We start from the raw sequence: 26,239 nt of genomic DNA, 5'->3' as shown, positions 1-26,239 counted from the left end.
TATATATTTATAATATTTTTACAACTTGGTACATGATTAATTGGTTAATAATCCCTTCTTATAAGGAAACCATCCCATCTCATGTAAAATAAATGCTGTTCTTAAAATATAAGTCATTAACCAAATAATAGCCTATATTTTCCATTCCATTTTCAGTTTGTAAATACTGTCTTGGTGATACAACAAGAATTTAATTAATCTTTTTTACACATGAAGCAATTGAAAGCCAGAAAAATAACCGATATGTGTCACCTAATACAATAGCCAACAATGAAAGCTTGAGTTAGAACCTCAGTTCTCTTAATTACTAGTCAAGTGCTCTTTATACAATGCCATATGTTAAAAAGTTGAACTTTCAGTATCAGCCACATTAAAAAGAAAGAACAAAGAGATTATTTTCATTGTCTTTGAATTTTTTTTTAAAGAATCTATTTTTCACTTCTTCAAAAAAGCTGGGGTCACTTTTAAAGTTAAAAACTAAAAGGAACATAGAAAGTTAAGAATCTTTTTTTGTTGTTAAATTTTTAAAAACCTTAAATACTAAAGTACAGATGTAGAAAGAAGAAAAATTCCTTTGCATTCAGCAAATATGGACTACATTATTTCAAGCAGACTAAAATTGTCACAAACTGTGGATATGGTATAGATTTTAATAGAAAGTTTGTGGTAGCCTGTGTAATATTTTGTTCTTCTGAAGAAAATATTTACCTAAGTAAGGTCACAAAAACTCTAGATAACAGGAAAACAATAGGACTGTTTTAATATATTTTTAAAAACCCATTAATTTGTCAGAATTCATACTAAATAAAAATATGGTTTCAGAGAACTTGCTGGCTAAATGTCCCTCTTTGAGATAATTTCCTTTGGTATGCACGACAAGTTGTTCAGTCATTCAGTTCTGACTTTTGTGACCCCCATGACCACAGGATCTTATGTTGTGCCACAGTTCTCTTTTATTGTCCTGTCTCAGTTTCCCTAATTATCCTGACTCAGTTTCCCTAAATTGTCCTGCCTTGGTTTCCCTGAATTGTTCTGCCTCAATTCCTAATTGTTCTGTTCAATCCTACAACACCAGCCTTCTCTCTTCATCATGATGATCCAGATAAGGATAAAGACCTTCTATCTTAGGCATCATCAGAATGTTGGGTGCCTCTCCCTATTCTATAATCCCAATTTAGCAGATACTCCCCATGCCTCCCTCTATCCTGTCAGAACCAGATTGATAGTCACTTCCCTTTCTCAGTGCTCTGACTCCACCCCTGCCTCTGTCTACCTCCTCTATTTGAGCCATGTATATATATATATATATATATATATATATATATATATATATATATATATATATATATATATATATATATATATATATATATATATATATATCCTTGAGAACTCATATTGTTTGCTGGATTCTTGCAGACAATAGTTTCATTCAGCCCTGGGAACCAAACCATAGATCCATTTGGTCCCAGTAAATCTCTCCCTTTCAAATAAATTATTAAAAACTCTCTAATTTCGATGACATGATGGTATACTTAGAGAACCCCAAAGACTCTGCTAAAAAGCTATTAAAAATAATTCAGAACTTTAACACAGTTGCAGGATACAAAATAAATCCACATAAATCCTCAGCATTTTTATACATTACCAACACAATCCAACATCAAGAGATACAAAGAGAAATTCCATTCAAAATAACTGTCGATAGTATGAAATATTTGGGAATATATCTACCAAAGGAAAGTCAGGAATTATATGAGCAAAATTACAAAACACTTGCCACAAAAATAAAGTCAGATTTAAATAATTGGAAAGACATTAACTGCTCTTGGATAGGCTGAGTGACTATAATAAAGATGACAATACTCCCTAAACTAATCTATTTATTTAGTGTGCTATACCAATCAGACTCCTAAGAAACTATTTTAATGACCTAGAAAAAATAACAACAAAATTCATATGGGAGAACAAAAGATTGAGAATTTCAAGGGAAGTAATGAAAAAAAAAAAAATTAAATGAAGATGGTCTAGCTGTACCTGATCTAGAACTGTATTATAAAGCAACAGTCACCAAAACCATTTGGTATTGGCTAAGAAATAGACTAGTTGATCAGTGGAATAGGTTCAAAGGGCAAGATAGCGAATAAAAATAGCAATCTAGTGTTTGACAAACCCAAAGATCCCAAATTTTGGGATAAGAATTCATTATTTGACAAAAACTGCTGGGAAAACTGGAAATTAATATGGCAGAAACTAGGCATGGACCCACATTTAACACCACATACTAAGATAATATCAAAATGGGTCCAAGATTTAGGCATAAAGAATGAGATCATAAATAAATTAGAGGAACATAGGATAGTTTACCTCTCAGACTTGTAGAGGAGGAAGGAATTTGTGACCAAAGGAGAACTAGAGATCATTATTGATCACAAAATAGAAAAGTTTGATTACATCAAATTAAAAAGCTTTTGCACAAACAAAACTAATGCAAACAAGATTAGAAGGGAAGTAACAAATTGGGAAAACATTTTTACAGTTAAAGGTTCTGATAAAGGCCTCATCTCCAAAATATACAGAGAATTGACTCCAATTTATAAGAAATCAAGCCATTCTCCAATTGATAAATGGTCAAAGGATATGAACAGACAATTTTCAGATGATGAAATTAAAACTATTTCCACTCATATGAAAGAGTGTTCCAAATCACTATTGATCAGAGAAATGCAAATTAAGACAACTCTGAGATACCACTACACACCTGTCAGATTGGCTAAGATGACAGGAACAAATAATGATGAATGTTGGAGGGGATGTGGAAAAACTGGGACACTGATGCATTGTTGGTGGAGTTGTGAAAAAATCCAACCATTCTGGAGAGCAATCTGGAATTATGCCCAAAAAGTTATCAAACTGTGCATACCCTTTGACCCAGCAGTGCTACTACTGGGCTTATATCCCAAGGAACTACTAAAGAAGGGAAAGGGACCTGTGTGTGCCAAAATGTTTGTGGCAGCCCTTTTTGTAGTGGCTAGAAACTAAAAAATGAATGGATGCCCATCAATTGAAAAATGGTTGGGTAAATTATGGTATATGAATGTTATGGAATATTATTGTTCTATAAGAAATGACCAACAGGATGAATACAGAGAGGCTTGGAGAGACTTACATCAACTGATGCTGAGTGAAACGAGCAGAACTAGGAGATCATTATAACTTCAACAATGATACTGTATGAAGATGTATTCTGATGGAACTGGATATCTTCAACATGGAGAAGATCTAATTCAGTTCCAAATGATCAATGATGAACAGAATCAGCTACACCCAGAAAAGGAACACTGAGAAATGAGTGTAAACTGTGAGCATTGTTTTTGTTTTGTTTTGTTTTGTTTTTCTTCCCAGATTATTTTTATCTTCCGAATCCAATTCTTCCTTTGCAACAACAACAACAACAAAATTCGGTTCTGCACATATATATTGTACCTAGGATATACTATAAGATATTTAATACATATGGGAATGCCTGCCATCTAGGGGAGGAGGTGGAGGGAAGGAAGGGAAAAATTCGGAACAGAAGGGAGTACAAGGGATAATGTTGTAAAAAAAAAAAAAAATTACCTATGCATATGTAGTGTCAAAAAAAAGTTATAATTATAAAATTAATTTTAAAAAGATTAAAAATAATAATTATTATAAAATTAATTTTAAAAAATTTTCTTTTGCCAGATAAATGTAAAAAAAAAAAACCAACTCTCTAATCTCTGTCTTGCCTCAGTTTCTACAGCATTACACTTACTATTGTCTATGGAGTTTTCTTGGCAAAGATAGTCTAATGGTTTGCCATTTCTTTCTCCAGTCAATTAAGACAAACAGAGGTTAAGTGACTTGCCCAGGGTCACACAGTAAGTGTTTCAGGCTGAATTTAAACTCAAGTTTTCTAAATCCAAGCTCAGTGCTCTCTCCACTGAGGCATCTGGCTGCCTCTGCATAACAAGTACCAACATATAATATTTTCATTTATATCTATAATGCAAAAATATAACATAACATGAAGTATTATTCCATTTTAATGTTTCTGTATCTTATTTTCTCTATTTTTCTTGCTTTTCTTCATATATTAAAAATAAGGACAATACGTTTTTAATCTTCATATTCATATTTCATATTTCATTAATGAGTGGCAATAAAGAAATAAAGCTTATGTTATATTTATTGAATTCTTATCTTAATCTTAAAAACAAGTATATGCAAAATTTTTGAAACCATAAAATTTTATTCTAATTGATTTTTTCAGCCCTCAGTAAAAAGAAATTTTTTGCTCTGGATTTGGCCAAAACTATGTACATATAGTGCACATTTCTTCACTGGAAAAATATTTCATAAAAACACTTTTGTGTTGTGAATCCAAGAGGGCACAAATGCTTACTCCCTTTCACTTACCATATTATTTATAAATTTCATAATTATATGTGGGTATATAACTCTCTGTAATCCTTCTGAAGCAGATAATAGGAAATCTAAAAATCTTAATATATACCCAAGATTTACTTTGTGCTATGAACTTATGTCTCTTTACAGTGTCATGACAAAGATTATATATATATATTTATGTATGCATATATAAAACCAAATCAAGTATTTTTTATAATTATCAAGCAAGTTTTAAACCATCAACATTTTTACCATTGTAAAATTGCTTTAAACCTAAGTACAGTGAAGGAAATACTTTCTCTATCAATTAAAAAGTACTAAACATTTTCTCTATTCTATGACTTCCAATGTGTCATATTTAAAGGAGTTACCTACACTGTTGTTTAAGCATAAACAATGTGAGTGTTTGCATGATTCATTTTTTAATTTTTCGAAAGGTAGCCCAGGAAGTTGGTCTAATGACATTAGAAATAGACTGAATAAAAATTCAGGATTTCCTAATATTATTCTGAAGGTAATTCTCCTTTTATGGTCCTCTCACCTTGAAGAAAAATTCAAGGAGAGTCTTACAGGAACTGATGCTATGAGAAGTGAATAGAACCAAGAGAACATTGTACGCAACAAGTGATCAATTCTAATGGACGTGGCTTTTGTCAACAATGAGACAATTCAGGCCAGCTCCAATGATGATGGGACTTCATGATTGGAGGAAGTTGAATTAGTTGCTGTTGCTGTCTATATATCTGTTGCTGGACCTATATATCTATCTGCTTCTTTTAGCATTTTTGTTATTGCTGACCTTCGCGATAGATATTTTTATTTGTGAATGTTTGTAAAAGGGTACCTTACTAGGAACACAAATGGTTAAGAAAATGTATTAAGAATGGTGTGAGGATTTCAAAGATAAATAAATAGAGGGATTGTATGGGATAAATTGAATGAAAACCCTCTCATAAGAATTGTACCTTCAACCTATGCCCTAATTATGACTTGAAATTTTGCAATAACAAGTTGAGCTATAGCTAAAAAGCAGCAGGTGTTCAATTTCTTGAAGGAACATTCCCTCCAGTTTACCACAACTCCTAATTAGCATTTAAGTACTTCTTTTAAAGGCAATTTTTTTGTTCCTGGGATAGATTTCCATATTTAGAGTATAAGCCTGGATTCTCCTAGACCATGGGAGAAAAGGTCAAAAAGTAGGAGGGGGAAGTCTGTTCTATTTAATCTTGTGTTTTGTAGTTTGTGCTTTGCACTCCTTTAACTGACACCCTTTAGGAGATAGCCTTTCTCATGAGATCTTAACAAATCCTTTTTTGCTTGTTTTTACTCTGAGAGTCTCTGATTTTAATTTGGATCCACTGTCCCGCCCATTATTGATAGCATATTGCAAACATTTCTAAATGTTTGCCATTTTCCCTTTCAGCTTATATAGGGTTCACAAAAATGTTAAAAGATAAGAAAGGCACAAGGGGATAGTTTCAGTAATTATCTTCGAGGGCTCACATTTTATCTTATATATTGCTCCAATTCTATGCCATCTTGGAGGTATCAAAGAGTGAAAATTTGATTTAAAAATTTTTTGTCTTCAGCTTTTCATTTCATTTAGTTTACACTAGCAAGTGAGGTCAATCACTAGCTAGGGCTAAATAAACATTTGGTTGAAGCATTGGTAAGGGATCATGAATTGTTCTAATTCTAAGATTAAGCTAACACCCATACCTGCAATTTTGTATCATTAAATGCTTGCCAAAATTTTGTACATTGTACTTAGCGTCAACCAAAAAACAAGCAATTCCCAAATTACAGTAGAAATAGTCTAGCTTTCATAAGATGAAAACTTCACTATGAAACATCTATGTATCTCTTTCTCCTATTGCAACACACCACTACACAATTGTAAACAGTTTAAAGGAAAAATGATAGCATGGAGTGATGAAGACCAGTGCTGAAGTCAATGCCATTAGCAAAATAAAAGAATAATCAGAGCAAGCATATAAAAATGATTTAACATTCTTGTAAAAAATTATAAAGGCCAGCAAAAGAAAATACTGGAAATTTTAAAATAAAAAGATCTCCCCAACCCAAGAATAATTTTGATTAAAACTATTTAAACAAAATGTTTTAATCCCTCCCCCCCTAGGACTTCAGATATCAGAATAAATTACAAATGCTTTTGTAATTTTCAAATTAAGTTCAAAATGTTGGAGAAAGGAAATGTTTTCTTCTATTACTAACCATTTCCCCCCAAAATAGGCAAAGGAGTTATTAAAACTAAAAATCAGGTTATTGATTTACAAGCAAGAATTTACCAGGAACTCTCCACTAGTTATCAGTATACATTAACAAAAGATCTATTTCAATATGAGGTGTCATTAGCTGGCTACCTTACTTTCTCTACAAACTTCTACATACTATGTAAAATTTTAACAAGAACAAATGAGAAAAATACTTAGAATATGTATTTTATATGCTATTATTATCCCCATTTTACAACTGGACAACTGGGACAAATGGCAGTTAAGAGGCTTGCCCAGGGTCATTGATTTATGTGTAGAGGGTTAGAACTCTGAAAAGGTGTACTTGAATCTAAGACAGAAGAGTTCTTAAGGCTAAATACCTACTCAATGTGATATAATGGTTCTATAAACATATACTTAGATGGTATGATGATGTGGTGGCTTTCCTCTCAATTTGGTGCTTTCTGAATGCGTTGTGGTAAGAAGGTGGAGGGAAGGATTGGAGGGCCTCAGGATCAGTAAGGGTCTCTCTACCAGCAGCATGCTCAGGAGGTAAGACTCCAGGCTGCAGGCTCCAGAGTCCAAGATTTATCTTTAATGAGCCACATGGCAGCTTGCCTGCCTCCTTCACTTCTCCTCCTAAAGACCAAGGACTTTGATCCTGACTCTAACTGATCCTGAGGACCTTAAGAGAGCTAGTCCAGACATTTTAGTTAAGTGTCTGAAACTGAATTTTAACATAGGTCTTCTTGACACAGTATCTGTCACACCTCCTATGTGCTTCCAAAAAATAAAGTTTCTACTCCTCCATTTCCTATAATGTCATGAGCTCATTTGGTAATATTTCTTGGCAAACCTCAAATTATACCATTGGAATAGTGTATAATCTAAGGCAGACAAAAATGTGGCAGATGAATGAATATTTCAAGATCTGATAAACAGCCTCAAGGAAAAGGCTATGCTAGACAATTTCTGGGCCAATGTCACAATCCCAAAACTGAAGGCTGCTTTAAACATTTTTTTTTTTTTTGTAAAGAAGATGACAAATCTTCCAGGTTAAGTTAGAACAAAAGAAAATAGAAGGGATGAATAGAAAGCTGTGAGGACAGAGAGAGGTATGAAAGATGGGAAAAAGAAAAGATTTAGAATCTAATTTCCAATACCATTATACTAGTTTTGAGAGTTTTTGACTCATCCCTCACTCTTATATTCTACATGCTAATTTCTAATAATTCTAAATTTAGAAACAACATTTATAGATTTCTATTGGTTTATCAAATTTTGCCTAGGAATCAGGAAGTTCCAATGACTAGTATTACTTATTTCTGATGTCAAGGCTACCAGAACTGTTCTTAGACAAATTGTTTCATCAATCTGGATTTCAGTTTTATCTTTAAACGTAAGTAATAGTTCCAACTCCCTGCCTTTTAGGGTAATTATAAAGGTTATGTACAATTGGAAAATGTGCTCAAAAGATTGGAGAAAATAAGCCAAAATTACCTATAATTTTCTAATTGAGAATGAACAAAAATAGTTCATTAATTTAAGTCTATAAATCTGGTTAGTGTTAGAAATAAACTTATTCCAAAAGTCAGATAATAAAAGAAATTTTATTGAGAGAAAGTTTAAAAAACTAGACATTTTTGAACAAAAGTTGGCTCCACCTCTTAAGTGGGAAGAGGATACACTAGGTATAGAAGCAGATAAGCTTTATGCTGTTAGTTTGTTGCAGTTTCCTGCCCAAAGAATTGATTAGTTCCCTTTAGGATTATATACTTTCTTACATACTACTCCTAAACAAGTTCCTCCCTCCTCATACAGCTCATGTTCTGTTAATGAGATTCTATTTCTATTCAGGGTATGTCAACTTATATGCATGAAGCTTATTAAGCAAGCACAATAAAGAAAAGCCGTTTCCTGGTCCTTAGATTTGGTCATTTTAAACTAATTTCTAGCCTAGACATCTTCACTAAAAATTTGAAGCTCAGTGAGTCTATTCTTCTGAAAGCCCAAACGGTCAGAGATATTTATTATCTTACATTACCTCGAGGCTTACACCATTCTGTGGAAACTTAGCTTTTCAGTGTTTCTCATTGTCTGCTCATAGTTTCTGAGGAATTGAATTTTCACTGTTCTAAAAAACTTAGCCCTAGTTTGTCTCCAAGATAACTTGTAAGTTTTATGTGATGAATCTCTTACTATTACAATTATATGAGACAATCACTATTAAATAGTATTGCTAGAATTGTGAATTTGTTTACTTAAAACACAAGATCTTAGAAATTTGTGTGTAAATATGGAAACATTAATACTGGAAATTTAAATCTGTATTTGGGAGGACAAAAGAGGGCGGCACTCCAGAGATGGAGAGTCTCTTGTCTGGGCCATACTTGAGGCGGCTTTCCGGAGGAAGAAGTCACTACTCTGGACCGGAGTTGGCAGCAACTGTCTGGAGACAAGGGCTCTCTACAGGAAGAAGAATCTGTCTGAGAGATTTGAGTTGACAGAGCAGAATTCCTCCCAGAGAATGGGCGTGGGGTAACGCAAGGGCTTCTAGGAAAAATTACTTCAACCAACGAACTTGCTCCTCCTAAGCATGTAAGCTCCTCCCCAGGAGTTCACTGAAGTAAAACTCCCAGTAAAGGCCAGAACTAGAGAATTGTTAAGTACTGACTTAGCACTTAGTAAGAACCTAACAATGCACAATGGTTTGTAAGATTTTGTTTGTTTGTTTTTATATAGACCTAAAGCCTCTGATTAGTGAAACTTGCTATTGAGATGATCTCTCTAAAGACTGCAATTAATATTGTTTTGAGTTTCGAATTTGAATGTGATTGCCAGATGGATCATTAAGTCAGTAACCAACCATTTGGGAGGAATGTCATAAGTTACTCGATGGGATGTCTTCCTGAGCTGTTACAAGTGGATGTCTTATCTGGGCAAGAAATGGGAGGATAACCTTAGCCTCTGCTTAAGATGGAATTCTTCTGACTCAGTTTCCCAGTAATGTTTCTTTGAATAAGAACCCACCTGATTATTCCTGAGTTTGGCTGTGAGATGGAATTGTTACTGCATGTTTGGTTGTCAAAAAGAGCAAAGGATGCTTTTTATCCTGTCATGTATGTGCTCTCAAGCTGAGGCCCTGAAGAATGTTTTGACTGATATTATATTATAATCATGTCCCTGCTTTTTCCTCTTACATCAAATTTCTGTAATCAAAGCAAGTGATCAGTAGAAGACATGCACACAATACATATCCTCAATGCTACCTAAAGCCTTTAATTCTGTATATTGATGAAAGGTGGGATCAGGTCCTATGGGTCTTGACTCAGCCCCTGAGACCCAATCCCAGACGCCCTGCTTTCTTCTCACAGAAACTTACTGTCTTTGGGGTGACCCTCCCAAAGCCTTAGAGAAATGGCTCTCACAGCTCTTCTAATTGAGGAAATCCCTTAGCTCATTCTGGGCCAGTCATTGGAGATTCTGGCTCTCTATCAGGTTCCATGCATTTTTGCCTATATCAGAGCTTTAGAATTGGGGAAAGGAATGAGAATGAATATCTATACTGACTTCAAATATGCTTTTCATGTTTTGCATGTTCATGGGGGCTACATGGAAATAAAGAGGATTCATTTCAGGTAAAGGGAAACAGGTTTGCAGATTCAGCTGTCCATTCTGCTGCCTGTTTGCCCCTGATCATGGCATTTTTAATTCCCTAATTCCTGACTACTGCATTCCCTCATATAGCTCCCAGACAAATAAACTCTGAAAGGACTGTTAAAAAGGTCTATCTGGAAGAGATGTACATACTTAGGGGAAAATTGGCAGATAGATTTTACAATCTTCCTCTGGGAGGTTTCCTGATTACTGTCTCTAGTAATCTAGTAAGCTATTTCTTTCAGACTCCAAGCCATGAAATTCCAATTACTTGATCAACCTGTAATCACCTGATACCTGATTCTGTCATTCACCACCCCTTTTCCCCCTCCCCATGCTGCTGATGCTACCTACAAGTCACTTGTCTCCCCTCCTCAGTTTGGACCCCACTAATCAAGACCAGCTCTACATCCCTTATCAGCCTGAAGCAGCTCCAGAAGATGAAACCTTAATCCTTTTGTCCCAAATGAATCTGGATCTGGACTACTTGACATGGGAATGATGTGACAATGTCTCTGAGGCTACTGAGTCTCCACAGTGTTGTAGTTCTATGTATAACTGGCTGCCAGGTGCCAGTCTCTTGGTCTGTGATGACAGAGTTTCCAAGACAGATAATGGGAGTTGGTGCAAGTGAGGTCTCAGATTCCTACTCATTGCTTTTAAGCAGCAATATCCTTGTGCATTTAATTACTAGAATAGTTCAAGATTTCTTAGCTAAAATGGTTCCTGAAAGCTTCCACTGATGTATAGGTGTTGGTTCTAAATGGTAGAGGATAGGTTACAGTTGATACTGAAGAGAAGAACAGAAGGCCTAGATAACAAAGATGTCCTAGTGAAAAAAACGTATCAAGATTGGCATGAGAAATTTTCAAAAGTATGAGATGGAGGGGGTCAGACCCTAAACCTATTTTTGGAAGTTACATGATCCCTATTCTCAGAGGATTGCTTGAACCTCTCCTTGCTATAACTGAATAAATGCTTCCTGTTTGTATCTGAAGATGCCATTGAGTAGTCAATTTGGTTAAAGGGGGTCTAGCACTCCCATTCCCACACAAACACATATAATTTAAAGTGTGTAGATGAGACCAATTATGTTGGTCAATCAATTAGTCTGTCAACTAAGAAACATTTATTAAGTGTTTACTCTGAGCCAGGAATTGTGCTAAATCCTAGAAATAAAAAGAAAGCTGAAAAAAGTACCTGTTCTCAGGAATCATATATCCTAATGAGAAAAAGATCTTTAGTAGATGCTCAGCTTGGAAATATCAAGCTATATAGGTGCCTAATTTACATAAAGGGTTACATTTTAGGAAATGGAAGCAAACAAACAAAAACTTGGAATGACTGTAGGTAGTGTGAGAAATGGATGGGCATTTATTTAATTTCCACGGTTATGAAAATTAAAGTGGAGAAATAAAATTTACATTAGAAAACTGAAATCCACAAGGACATCAAAGAATAATCAAGAGTGGAGGTTATCTCCCCCAAAAGAATATAATAATGTAAGCTCCTTAGGAGTAGGGAGTGACTTTTGTAATCAGGGGAGGTGACCTGAGATTAGAAAAGAATCCTTCATTCTTTACTATTAGCCCTCCTGTTACCTTCCCCCTTCTAAAATGTATGCTCCTTCGGGGCAGGGACTGGCTATGAAATGAGGGGTGAAGATTCATGTGAAGTAGCTTCTATAATATCCAATTATTGAGAAATCAGGAGGGAAACTTCAGGATAGGAAATAAAATGCTACAATTGGAGTTTCAAAGGTGTGTCCACTAACCTAGGCACTCATTCTTGCAAGAATGTAAAATAAATCTTTCCTGCATTTATCAGTGAGTCAGTGTTCTTGGTAAGATATTTTGTTTCTTACAGTAGCTTTTTGCAAGCTCCCTTTTTTCACAAATTAAAAAGTCATTAAATATAAATGGAGGAAGTGTTAGTAAAGTTAGAGAAAAGCTAGACAAACTGATGATCATATTTGCCTTTTACACCCAAAGAGCAATAGCAAAATAATAATAAAAATAATAATAATTTCCCTCACATTTCTTATAATAATCCATAATTCCTTTTAAACCTTTTTTTTTTTTTTTGGTTCAGGTACTATAGGAGTCAAAACTTCTAAGTGTTCTTATATAAGAGTTAAATATTGCTTCATGTTAATCTACCAAAACCCTCAAAATTTTTCTAAAATTCATGTCACAAAAAGAATTTAAATTTTGCTTTAATTTGGGTGGCTGACAATATCTGCCAATGGATAATCAATACAGACCTTTTTTTCTCCAAGCAAGATTTTTGATAGCATACAGCAGCATAAATGATGTCTTGATCAATTATATAGATATTTAAATAAATTATGATCTAAATCTAGATAATTCAAATCTTTTCCCTCATCTTTTCTTAATAACAGGACTTTTGTCTCATCTACTAAGTCTGTTTTATAGTTATATAAATTACATCAGAGAAGCTAATTCAGATTTGTATATCTGCTCCAAGATGGAAAAAAAAATTCAATCAGCATTTGCTCAAAGTAAAATAATTAACTGGATAAATAAAATATCAAGACCGCAGAGAATCTTATTGGAATGAAAAGACCGTCAAAGAATAAATGATAAAATTTTAGAAAGCTAATATCTAGAATCACAAAAAAGCTCATAAATAAGAACATAATTATCGATATCCTCAACAATCCAGAAATATTCAACTTATGCATCACAGGCATATTATTATCTGATTACAAAGAACTGCATATGTCAGGGAAGAAATGAAAGTACATATAGTCAAGAACTTCAATGATCACAAATGTGTTATGTGATTTTAGAGGCACGACATTAGAATAATTGGTATATATTTGAAAGCTAATATAAGAAATTAAAAAAGAATAAAGCTGACTCTTTTTGTATTTATCATACTCTATTAGGCTGTAGCTTTCATCACTGTATTCTCTTCATAATGTTCTAAAAGATAACTTAGATTTTAAAACACATTACAAATAGGTACCAATAAAATTGCCTGCTACTATGTAAAAAAAAAAAAAAAGAAAAAGAAATTCATCAACATTATAACATTAAAACATCAACACAATAAATAAACTTAACAAAACAAAAAATATTTGCTAAATAAAACAAATGTAATTGGAGATATGAGGTAGTAATTTAATGAAAAATGGATCCAGACTTATGTATCACATCATACAATTTAAATAAACTCCAGCTAGATAATAAATAAAATGTAAGAATATGAAATACACAGAGAAGAAAGAAAACTTTTATTTATTTGTTTCTCTGTTTAACAAAAAAGCTTACTTGGGTCTAGTATTTCATAATTAATAGTCTTTATAACTAGAAGCTAGACAATTTAGAATAAGTTGCTGACAACAGCCTGCCTCCAATGCAAAAAGTTAACTCTGGAAACTTATTGGATTTTTTAGATTGTATATACATTCCTCACTCAGATATCCTTATAGTCCCTATTTATTGAATCACCATAAACCTCCCTTTTTAGAGTGGGGTCCCTACAATTCTAAAAGAATTAAAGCAGATCATCTAGCAACCTCTCCCCCTGACACTGTGGAATGTATGTTTTCAGAGGTTTTTGTCCATAAAGATCAGGCAAAGTGGAGTCTTTGGAAGGTACCTGGGTGTGTACCTAGGTTTCTGAATGGAAAACTTCCCAGATCAATTATACTGTCTTTGAAAAAGACTTAAGGAGCAGAGTCAAGAAGACAGAGTAAGAAATAATACTTTTGCCTTAGCTCCTACATTCTTCTTCATTAAAACTTAGAAAATACAATAGATAGAACTCTTGGAAAGCAATAAAAAAATGTTATAATGAAACAGAACAGATTAGAAAAAGAGGCAAAGAGGTATGTGGACATTGGAGAAGGGGTTGGCCAGAAATGTATTATAGCAGCAACAGGTGGCAAAAATGGCAGAGTATTCCTATGCCCACGGATGTTTAATTGTGCCTGACTCTTCATGACCCCATTTTGAGGTTTTCTTGACAAAAATACTGTAGTAATTTGTCACTTCTTTCCCCAGTTCATTTTACAGATGAGAAAATTAAGATAAATAGGCTTTCCCAACATCGCATGTTTAGTAACTTCCTGAGGCTAGATTTGAACTCCTGAAGATAAAGCTTCCACTCTCTAGGTGTGCCACTTTGTACACAGTGTGCCATACAGCTGATGTTAACCTTTAGCATTATATATAAGCCTGCAGTGGAACGAACCAGAACAGAAGAAAAAACCAAACATTAATCAGCAGATCAATCATTCATAGCCTTTCAAACATTCCCGTGGGCTAATAATAACTGAATACAGCAACAGAATAAACAAATCCAACCACACAGAAACTAAAAGATGTAAACCTGGGACAGGAACTTGCAGTACACTGAAGTTCCAAAAATATACAGATTCCCAGACTGAACTTTGAAAGCAGAATTCTGCTTAGATTAGACACTCAACCCACTTCCAACCTTTCTAAAATCTAAAGTCAAGAAGAAGAAAGCTAGAGAACCAGCTTCATGTTTCTAGTAGAAGGTTTCACATACAAGGGAATAGGCAAAACTGGAGTTAATTTGAAATGATTCCACAGAATTTAGTAAGTAAATCTTTAGCTAAGTTTAGCAGTAAATTGGTATTTTATGAGAAAATCTATAAGGACAATGAAATATTAGACTAGAACATAATTGAGAAATAGGATGAGATGGACTTAAGAGAAGTAGTAAAGATGAAAGCAAAGGGAAGAGGACAAGTCTTCCTGACTTCAGTGCTGACTTCCAGCATTCTATCTACCATGCCCCCTAGTTAATCTGCCTTGCTTATAGAAATTTGCTATAAAAGAAAAAAGGAGGGAGTTATGATGATATCAAAACTGTCCTTCCAATATTGACCTGATATAAACCATAATAGGGAAAAAAAACTCCCTCAGCTCAGTTTCATTGTATAGATGACTCATCTGAAAGTCATTCATGTGGCTAAGTTCCATATTTATTCACAGAGTATCAAAAGCTAGGCTCATAACCAGGTGGGAAAATTTTCTGTTCAGAAAGAAAATAACACAAGGGAGAAACTAAGTCAAAAGAATTTTACCTATGCTAAGCTTCTCTCAGCTTTTCCTTAGCATAGACATCCAATCTATAGCAGTTCCCAAATTGCACTTCCTTTTGGGCACCACATGGTGCATTCCTTGAACATAAAATATTAGATTAGTGACGATTCAGACAATCATGTCTGAAATCAAAGCTCAAAACAATAGTCCCCAGAGATTTCACCTCAAATAGCAAAATTTTCCTAATTACAGCCTAAGATTAAATAATTATTATTCTTTTCCTCATATGATGACAATTATAAATCAGCACATAGAAGGACATCTTATTAAACCTTTATTTATAATTTAAGAATAATTATATTTTAGAATTTCACCAATATAGTAAATAGACTCCAAACCCCATTTTTTAAAAAATGGTAACTACAGTAAATTTCCGATCTCTGTTGTCTATTCATCTGAGGAAAAATCAAAAATTTTAAATGCAAAAAAAAAAAAAAAAAATTCTATCTAAAGAGTATTATTACTAAGTTGGTTCAAAGATGTAGCTTTAAAATAGACAATTAACATGTATAATTTCACAATTTTCATAAGTGATAGCCATATAATCTTAAATAAAACCCACTCTTTAGGATACACAAACTTGAAAATTTCACCACTGTGACTAGAAGTACTACTACCCAAATTGCCTGAATAGAAAGTCCCAAAGAAGTTCAAAAATAAGTGTATCTTTAAGAGGACTTTGCTGTTTTTTTCTCCCAATGGTAAGTTATCATTATCTCTTTTAAAGCAAAATATGCCCCATTAAATATTTTTCAAAAATTTTGATCATATTCTTTAATGATTCAATTCACAATCTAACAGCATCCAGATAGTGTTACTTCCCTAACAGCCTTTCTAATACAATGGTTTCCCAAGTTTCACAATATGAAATTTTTTTTAGAAACACAATAATAGCATGTAGGATGCCATTTACATAAAACATTAAACAAAACGCACTACCAGTTAGTTGAAATTAATTCATTGAATGCATTTCAAAATTATCCTGTATAGAAAACCATTCATTTTATCCTTTGGGGAAATTCAATATATTTAAGACCAATATAGAATAATTTCATTTAATACCACTTATAAAGCACTCAACCTGTACCAGGTACTGTCTGTACTAAGCACTTTAGTGTAATTCTGTATACAACTCTGAGAGGTAGGTACTATTATTTATTCCCTTTACAAATGAGGAAATTGAAATAAATACAGATAAACTAAGTGACTTGCTTAGGATCTTACAACTAATAAATTTCAGATTTTCCTCATCTATGCACTTTCCCACACATTGCTTTAATACTTGACAGAAGGGGGCAGCTAGGTGGCTCAGTGGATAGAGCACTATCCTTGAATTCAGGAGGACCCGAGTTCAAATCTGGTTTTGGACACTTAACACTTCCTAGCTGTGTGACCCTGGGTAAGTCACTTAACCCCAGCCTCAGGGGGGGAAAAAATACTTGATAGCAAATATGATTTGTATTTTCCAATTTGCTACAATTTTTTCTTAATCAGAGACCACATCTCATAGTAAATAAGACCACAATTTAGTTTCAGGACAAAACTCTAAATGAATCAATTTTGGGTTTTCAATCTCAAATAGTAATATTTAGAATCTTGATTTTTCTGAGGGAAATTTCCTCCCAGCATTTCAAATTTCAGGACTCATTATTTTTCCATTAGCTCATTTAAAAAAAAAAATATTTTATGAAAAAAAAAAGAATGGAAAAAAGAAAAAAAGCATTACATAACATTGCCAAATGCCCAGCACAACATCAGAGAGGATTCAAAATGTATAACAACAAATTACCCAGTTCAGGAATAGATATATAATAATAGAAGAAGTAATATTCATGAGTGTCCTTTTTTTTTTTTTTTTTTTGGCTTTCCTTCCTCCCCCCCACCTTCCCTTTTCTTCTTCCCACACCCTTTGCTTCTCCCTTCCACACATCTCATCCCATTTAGATTTTGGAGAGTGCTTCATGGTATATAAATAGTGTTCCCATTTCACCCATTTCTGATATGAGTTGGTTTTCAGAACTGAGCCCTTCTCCCCTATCTAGTGCCTCTGTGTCTCTTCTGCACCTCATTTGTATAACCTGATTACTATTTTTATGTTTTTCTTGGCAATTCTGCTTTTTAGAGTCAGATCATATTCAACTCTGTCCCAATCTTTCTTTTGAGTTACCCAATTGCTGGTGTCAATCTTTTTTTTTTTTAATATTATTTATTAAAAAAAATAAGAAAAAAGAAAAACAGAAAAAGAATACAAGAGAGAGAGAGAGAGAGAGAGAGAGAGAGAGAGAGAGAGAGAGAGAGAGAGAGAGAGAGAGAGAGAACATTATCATATCATGTGTCCAGCTCAAGGAGTCCATCAAGGAGGATTCAAAATATATAATAATTGCTATGGCCCAGAACTCTGAAAGGATTTTTACAAGGTGTTAAGTCAGTGGAATTGATGAGACAATGGTTTAGCATGGTAATTAATAGTTCTCTAAGTTCAATATGATTGATTTAATCTTATAACAAATAATGGTTTCCTAGTGATATAATGATTGGTTTATACTCAGTGTAGAGCATATAAGCTGGGACTCAGAGCCAGAGACAGACTCAGAAGGGCTCAGAGAGAGACTCAGAAAGACCAGCCACAGACTTGGAAGAGACCCAGAGTCAGATTCATTCACTCCATCTCACACCACCATGGTGACACGCCTGTCCTACTTAGCTTCTCCACTGAAACCAAGACTCTGGAAGGCCTCTAAGAAAGCTAGCCCAAGCAAGCCCCAAGCAAGGAAACTAGATTGTGAAGGAGATAATAAAGGATTTGAACTTTAACACCTGGCTATTGTTGTAGTGATTACTGTACTGAAAAGAAGGCTGCTCTAGAGACCTCCAGAAAACTAAAACCAACACTACAAATAATGAATTTCCAGTTCAAGAAAGTATGTATGTTAGTAGAAGAAATTATATTCATGAGTGTCCATCTTTTCTTTTCTTCCTTGTAAATCATTCTTTTGTTCTCTGCTGTACACTGTTTTTACTTTAATTCTTTTTCCCCCTTTCATTCCTTCCACCTCCCCCCAGCAATTTATAGTTAAGAAAGGATATATTTATCTATACATATATAGATATATACATACATATACACATACACATATACCTTGTTCTTCCATACACAGAAATATACATACATACAGGCACACACACACATCTTTCCTATCCCTTCTGACTCTTTGCTTTAATACTGCTCCTTACCTTGCCTTGCTATTACTTAACTTTCCCTCATCCATAGATCCCTCTCTTGTCTTCTTCCCATATCCTTTGCTTCCCCTTCTGATCTTTCCTTCCCCCTTATTTCTTTACAAATTTTGGAGGTGTGTCTATTTTTTCTCTGCACTTCATTTGTATAACATAATTACTATTTTTAATTTAACTCTGTCCCAATTTTTCTTTTGGGTTATACTATTACTGATGTCAATCTTAAACAGATGGTATACATTTTCACATAAAAATATATACCCAATTTGTCCACTAAATTTTTTGAAAATGATCTTTGATATTGACTCTTATATGTTACATTTTCTATTGCATTCCGGTTTGGTTAAAAGTCCTGAAAAACTTCAAGTTTATTGAATATCCATTTCTTTTTTTCATTCAATAACATGGATAATTTTGCTGAAAATGCTATTTTTGGCCATAGACTCAATTCTTTTGATTGCCTTTATAATTTAACACTCATTTTCATTACATAAAATCATTGTTGCCATGGCAATTCTTAAAGGATTATAAATGCACAGCCTATTCTAATACTTTTTGGTGGCTTTGCTTCTAGTTTGCCAAAACAATTAAGTTCTGTTTTATCATTCACAGAAGAAATACAGTGGTAATATGAAACATTTTTAAGACTAAATTTTACTGGGGTAGCTAGGTGGTACAGTGGATAAAGCACCAGCCCTTCAGTCAGGAGGATTTGAGTTCAAATCTGGTCTCAGACACTTAACATTTCCTAGCTGTGTGACCCTGGACAAGTCACTTAACCCCAATTGCCTCAGCAAAAAGTAAGCAAATTTTACTTTTATGTTTTCTGATTTAAACTAACTTCTCTCTTTTCATAGTCAAAGAATTAGTGGACAGTTCTTAAAATCTAAACTATAATCCATTTTTTTCTTCTGGGAAGTTCAATGATACTATTTTCAAACTAACTTAGATTCCCTTCTCTGATCACTGAAATTACCTTTTGCTATTGCACTAAAACAATAAATCAGTCACTCTCTGGGGAAAAGAGGAACAAAAGGTATAAGTGCTGTTTTCATATAATTCTCATGGAGTTTTATTCTTATTTTTCCTCAAAACAAATTCTATAAAGTAGTACCCCAAATCTCACTAAAATGTTTCAGCATTTATAAAAACTTTTAAATCATAATTTCAAAATTTAGGGTAGAAAATTTATACAATTTACTATCACATATTATAACTTGGGAAGCCTCAATCAATAGGCATCCCTGCAATTTCCAGTTCTCTTTTCCACAAAAGGAGCTGCCTTAAACATTTTAGAACATAGGATGATTCTCTTAATCATCTTTGGAAACAGACCAAATAGTGGTATTGTAAAATAGTCAGAAAAAGTGAAACAAAGATACCCTCAAGGTATCTCTGAGAACTTTAGAAATGTATGATATGGGAGACAATGGGATAGGATTGCCCAGGATGGCATGCCCTCATTCAGAGAAGTTGCTATGTTTCTATGAGCAAAACGAATTGAATTAGCCCAAAAACCACAAGATGCACAAAATTAGAGAGCTACTTCAAATGTTCATATAGACTATATGTGCCCAACTTGTAGCAGAGCATTTTCAGCTTATATAGGTCTCATCAGCCACAGTTGGACACACTGCAACTCTACTCTAACATAATAATATCATTTGGGTTCTCTTCGAGAATGAAGGACAACAACCAAGTTTTGTCTGTATATTTCTAACTTGACCAGAATTAGACGGCAAATAAGGAGATTTTCTTCTGAAGACCATGAAAGTTTTCCCCTTTGGCTACTCAGACCACAGGGAAAAGTTAGTTTGATTTTCTGAGACACAAAACACAGACAATATGGCAAAAAAAGACACATTAAAGCACTTGCTAATGAAGCTTTTTCTTATCTCCCACTAAAAGTTTAATCAAAAAAAGTTCATGACAGTATCTGATTGATATCATTTATGGATAAAAGAGATGCTTTGAAATTCTTCTTAAGAGTGATTTTTACATTATGCCTCAATCAAGCCAACTCTATTTAGAATTTTCTGAATGAGAAATTTTACCTATTTTCAGGCCAAATGTTCATAAATGGAGGTGTTCATTGGCTTACTAGAACTGGCACTCATGGACCTTCATAAGGGACAACTCAGCTCTAAAAAGGTCTGTCTGGATATGATTTACGAGAACATTAGGTTTAAAAGTTCTTCACTAAGAAAGTCCATCAGTAGAACTCTTACCAGAAAATGTTCCATCATTAAAAATCCATCATCACATGTAAGCTCACAATCTTAGTTCCTTCATGGTTGCCATAATTGCTATGGTAGGAAAAAAAATAAAACAAAACTGAGTTTCATTCAGCCAAATGATTTATTTATTTACCGAAAAATGTGGTTGTAAAACAAATTGCGTTCAAGGACCCTGAAGCTTTGTTTCCACATAGTTAATATGCAATTTGGAGGGAGTGAAAAACAGGAAAAAATAGCATTAAATGGATTGATCCATCTGGTTCCTCATTGATGGAGGACATGGAGGTGAGAGGAAAAAGGGACAATTTCGCAATACTTCTTAAGTTGGGTGACCTTTGGGAAGGGAGTAATATTGTGACTTTTTCAAAATCAGATGACTTACAAGTATTTGTATCTATGCTTCATAAAATGTTGAATAAAGGGTAACTCACTAATTGGATTTATTAACACTATTTTAAAATAAAAGAATTTGGATATGTATTCAAATGATTGATAACATTTGACTAGTAAAAAATTATGTGATGTTTTAAGAATCTGTAATAGTACTTATTTTATTGATAAACATTTTTCCCCCCTGAGGCAGTTGAGGTTAAATGACTTGCCCAGGGTCACACAGCTAGGAAGCGGTAAGTATCTGAGGCCAGATTTGAACTCAGATATTGATAGACTTCAAACATTTCTTATATTCTGGGTTTGCCGAAACCACTATATAAGAAATGTTGTTAATTTGAAAAAAAAGTAATACCCAAAGAGTATTGCAATTTTATTAGAAAAACATCTTCTCTTTTACTACAGATGCTGTTAGGCTATGAATTGAGCTATTAAAAACAGCAATGAAGTTGAAAATTGTTAAGTAATTGGACATACCTTTACTTCAAGAGCCATGATAATAATAAGAACAATGTCTGAGGAGAGAGAGGGGTGGAAAAAAATTACTACAGACCTCTTAGTTTGTGCTTATCTATGAGATTCCTTGGGATTTTCTATTTGAACAAGATCATAAATTCTTTTGAACACTGTGAGAACTGATGAGAATACAGTGTAATAGTCTAAAGAACTTACAAATTTTCTTAAAGAGTGAATTTTGTTTTTATGTTATTTATGAAAATTATGAAACTATCTCTTAATAAAAAATATGTACTGAAGTTATATCTTTGAACCAAAAATAAAATAGATCTTAGATTTAAAGATTTTATTTTGCCTTAGAAATTAATAGACAAAACATATCTATTACTTTAGAGGGTTACAGTAATCAATGGTTTTTTGGGGTTTTTGAGTGAAGTATCACAATTGATGTATGAAATTCTAAAATGTGATTATTCAAAATTTCTAATGATTTATGCTCCAGGATGGATTTAAACTAGAAAGAATACATCCATATAAATAAATAAAAGGCCTTATATGGGTTTTTTCATGAACTCTTACTGCAATATGAAAAAGACAATAACAACCGAGCCCTAAGCTGTTATTACTGACATTTTTCCATTTTAGATAAAATCTCTTAGAACTATAATGATGTTGTTCAAAATTTTGTTTTATTTAATTTCAATCATGATTGTCTGAACTGTTTTTTAAGCCACTGACCTACCATTCCAGGAAAATTCCATGTGCTTCCCAAGGGAAGTGCAGAATTGCTACAGGTATCTGTGCCTAAGAAGGTTGAGGAAACAACCTTGTAACATGCCCTCCTGGCAGTTACAATTACTAGTCTGCCCTAGACCCAACAGAGTATCTTTGACCATTGACCTTTGCAGTGTCAACTCTACCTGGCTCGCCTCCTCTGAGGCCTTCAAAGGTTTCTGGCCACGATCTCTTGAATCTATAGTTTGATAACCAGCAGCGTACTCAAGAACAGCCACATGTAATCTTAAAAGACTTTATACCTACTCACATAATGCCCTGACTTGTCAGCTCCCTAGTGAACACCTGGTCTAAAGACCCACGTGTTCTCTACCAAACTCCTTACCTCTCAGCTATCCATCAGCTTGGCTTGGCTACCCCAGGTCAGGGAGCCAGGTTAAAGAGAGCTAACATATGTGCACCAAATAGTATAGCATTCAAATTCTTAAAGGAAAAGTTAAATGAGTAAAAGGAAGAAACAAACAGCAAAACTATACTAAGTTTAATTTCCCCTCTCAGAAGTAGTTAAGTCTAACCAAAAAAGAAACTAAGGAGAACACAGTTTTAGAAAAGCTAAATATTAAATATTAAAAGCTAAATATCCAAATCAGAGAGATTTGCATTAAAGGTATAATCAAGTAGCTCTATTTAACTCCCAATTGGTTTTATCAATTTGGAGGAGAGAGTATGGTTTACAACTTTATACAGTCTAGCCAATTTAAATCAAATTCACTTGCAAGCTATCACTCTCCTGATATCTTAGTTCTTCTTTAAGCAGGACATACAATAAAGTGTAAGTACTAGTAGCTGCCCTCAAAATCCCCAACTGGATTCCAGTTGGGCAAAGCTGCTTTTTCCTTCCTCCTTATCTTCCTATTTTTTTTTCTCCTCACCCAGTTCACTTCCAGAAACCATAAAATAGTGTCCTAAAACAAAGCCTAAGAGAGCAAAACTAACAAAAGGAAGGAGTAAGGAAAAACAATTTTAAGTCTAAAAAACTTGGAAGATCACCAAGAAAAGTCTATCCCGTCTGGGGAAAGGAGTATACAGTCCAGAACAGGAAATCCCCCACAAGCCATCAACAAGCCCCACCTCAGCAAACCAGTGATAGATCCAGAACCTCAGTGTGGTGAAGCAGGTCAGTGCCAATAGAAGTGATGAAGTCTAGATATGGGTTTAATTAAGGTCTAGTGGCAGGTTCAGGGCACAGGGAGTCAAATAGAGCTCCCCTGCAACCCCTTTGGATTTTGCTCAAGAATACAGAATTAAATGAGGTCTAACTGTGGCGCAAGAGTCCCCTGTAAAGGAATTTACAGACCCGAAAACCTAGATTGAGAAAAGAGGTTTATTATGGGGTTTGGAAGTAAAGTTAAAGTCTAGTTAGTAAAGTTGAAGTAGAGATAAGAGGGCACCAGAAACAGTGTTCCAGTGGGCAGAGATCTTTGGCATGTCAGGCGTAAAGCTGCCATGTTTGGAAGCTCTGCAAAGAGAGGACTCCAGCTTGGCTCTTTTATAATGAGAAATTTACCTAAAGGGCCCTGTGGGTAGAGTCCCAATTTGGCTCAGATCTGGGTGGGGGTTGTGAGAGCCTGGATATCTCCTATTGGAATTCAAAGGGATGTTTTTGACCAGGATTTGTGAATCAAAGGTCCTAGTTTCTTGAATAGATCAGCTAGGAGGGGCTGGGAATCAGAAAGGAATAAATCAATCTGAAAGGACTAGTTTCTTAAAGTGAGCACAACCCACATCAGCAGGACCACATAAGCTTTAAAAGACTTTATTAAGGAAGCAATTTCAAGTGGCCATACCCCACCAAACTTTAGCATGCCCCTGAAAAAACAAGCAAATTCCAAATGGCCAGATCTTCTAGTGCATTTTTAGGCCTAGGGAAACAGAAAAACACTAACTATAGGTGCCCAGTCAAACAGGCAGTCATCAGGTATCTGTCACATAAATCAGGATAACACTGAGGAAAAAGGTAGCCATCAGCAGCCAGACCACCACATGCTTCAATATAATCCTGGACAAATATAGAAACATCCCATTGGCCTCAGCACATGTTAGACAACAGCAAAATAGACCCCAGGACAGCACCAGATAAACTGCCAATCTCCTACATCCTCCATTTGCATTACCCACACACCTTCTAACCTCCTCAGGAAAGCACCAGACATAAAGGCCCTCAGTGGAGGGCAACATCTGTACACCACCAAGTAAATAAGCAATGTCTGCAGCCCCTAACACAAGAAATCTCAAAGGCCCTTCTATTCTGGAAGCAGAAGAGAAATTTAAAAGAAAGAGAAGATGCTAAAAAAGATAAGCAAAAAAGTTATTATAGTGACAGGGAATATAAAGACACAAACTCAAAAGAAAACAATATCAAAATACCCATGGACAAAAATCCCAAAGATAGTGATCTCAAGTGGTCTTAAGCCCAGAAAGAACTCATGGCAGATCTCAAAAAGGAGCTTAAAAATTATATAAGAGAGGGAAAAGAAAAATTGGGAAAAGAAATGAGAGTAATGTAAGAGAATTATGAAAAAAAAAAGTTATCAATTTGAAGAAAGAAAATAACTACTTAATAAGGAAAAAGAAAAGGATGGAGGGAAATACACAGGTAGTAAACATAGCCATGAATGTAAATGGGACCCATAAAACAAAAGTAGGTTACAGAGAGGATAAAAAACCAGAATCCTATAATATGTTGTTTACAAGAGACAGACTTGAAGCAGAGAAACACATACAGAATAAAGGTAAGGAGTTGGAATAGAATCTATTATGCTTCAGATAAAGTTAAAAAAAATTAGGGATAGCAATCCTCATATCAGACAAGGAAAAGCAAAAAATAGTCTTAATAGGGATAATCTTGCTAAAAGTTACCATAGACAATGAAGCAAAAATATTTATAGCTGCCCTTTTCATGGTGGCAAAATATTGGAAATTGAGGGAATAGAAGAGAATTCTGGGAAGATGGTGGAATAGATCATAAAAAAATTTAAGCACTCCAGATTTCTCCCACGAACAAAACAAAATTGCACCTCAGGGGGAACACAGATCAGTGAAAAACAAATAAAATTTGGAGCAGAACAGGAGTCTTCTTCAGACAACCTAAGAAGACCTGAAGAAAGGCTCCAGGTGAAGGGTTTAACCCAAGTGAAGTTTAAATGCCTTCAGACAAATTCCTCAGAAACAACAACCAGGAATCCCTGGGGCTAGTACTAGGTGTAAAGGATACCTCAGTTACAATCACAGGAACTTTCATCTTCCAGACAAGCAGATAGTATTAACACCTCCTGGCTAGATCCACAGGAAGAGCAAGCAGGAACTTTTACCTCCTTGAAAATGTAGGAAGTAGGGGTCTAAGTCCAGGAAGGTTTAGGGAACTAAATTAACTAATTAAATTTAATTAATTAAGTTAACTAAGGCTAATTAGGAAACCAGACCCAGCTTTGCTAAGATGTGGCAGGAAGGAATCATCACACCTGCTAAGAGCAAAAGTAGTAGGGTAGGGTTGCTACTAGCTGCAGGTACCAGCAGGAGGGTGTTTGGGGTTCCAGGTCAGAGAAGAGAGTTGAAATGAATCTAGAGGTACCATTCCCTTCTACTTCAGCATTACAAGTACTTACACTAATAGTGTTCCTATTTTTAAAAATGACTATGTAACTTCCCTATTCTCATAGTAATGGAATTCATCTGTTTTATTAAATGTCCTTCT

General features: G+C 34.4%; 1 protein-coding gene across 6 annotated transcripts in view; it reads right to left on the bottom strand.

The window, feature by feature from the left end:
- Positions 1–26,239, bottom strand: part of ROR2 (receptor tyrosine kinase like orphan receptor 2) — a 241,264-nt gene that overhangs the window by 169,206 nt on the left and 45,819 nt on the right. For 3 of the 6 annotated variants that reach the window (XM_074280667.1, XM_074280665.1, XM_074280666.1), the window contains exon 2: positions 20,896–20,973. The exons of the other annotated variants lie outside the window; for them this stretch is intronic. The gene's annotated coding sequence lies outside the window, so the exon portion shown is untranslated. The remainder of the gene's footprint in view (positions 1–20,895; positions 20,974–26,239) is intronic. 6 annotated transcript variants of the gene reach the window in all.

This window comes from Sminthopsis crassicaudata, chromosome 1 (assembly GCF_048593235.1).
Source record: "Sminthopsis crassicaudata isolate SCR6 chromosome 1, ASM4859323v1, whole genome shotgun sequence".
In the NCBI taxonomy this organism is placed as follows: domain Eukaryota; kingdom Metazoa; phylum Chordata; class Mammalia; order Dasyuromorphia; family Dasyuridae; genus Sminthopsis; species Sminthopsis crassicaudata.
The sequence above is the reverse complement of the archived record's forward strand: the minus strand, read 5'-3'. Positions and strand labels throughout refer to the sequence as shown.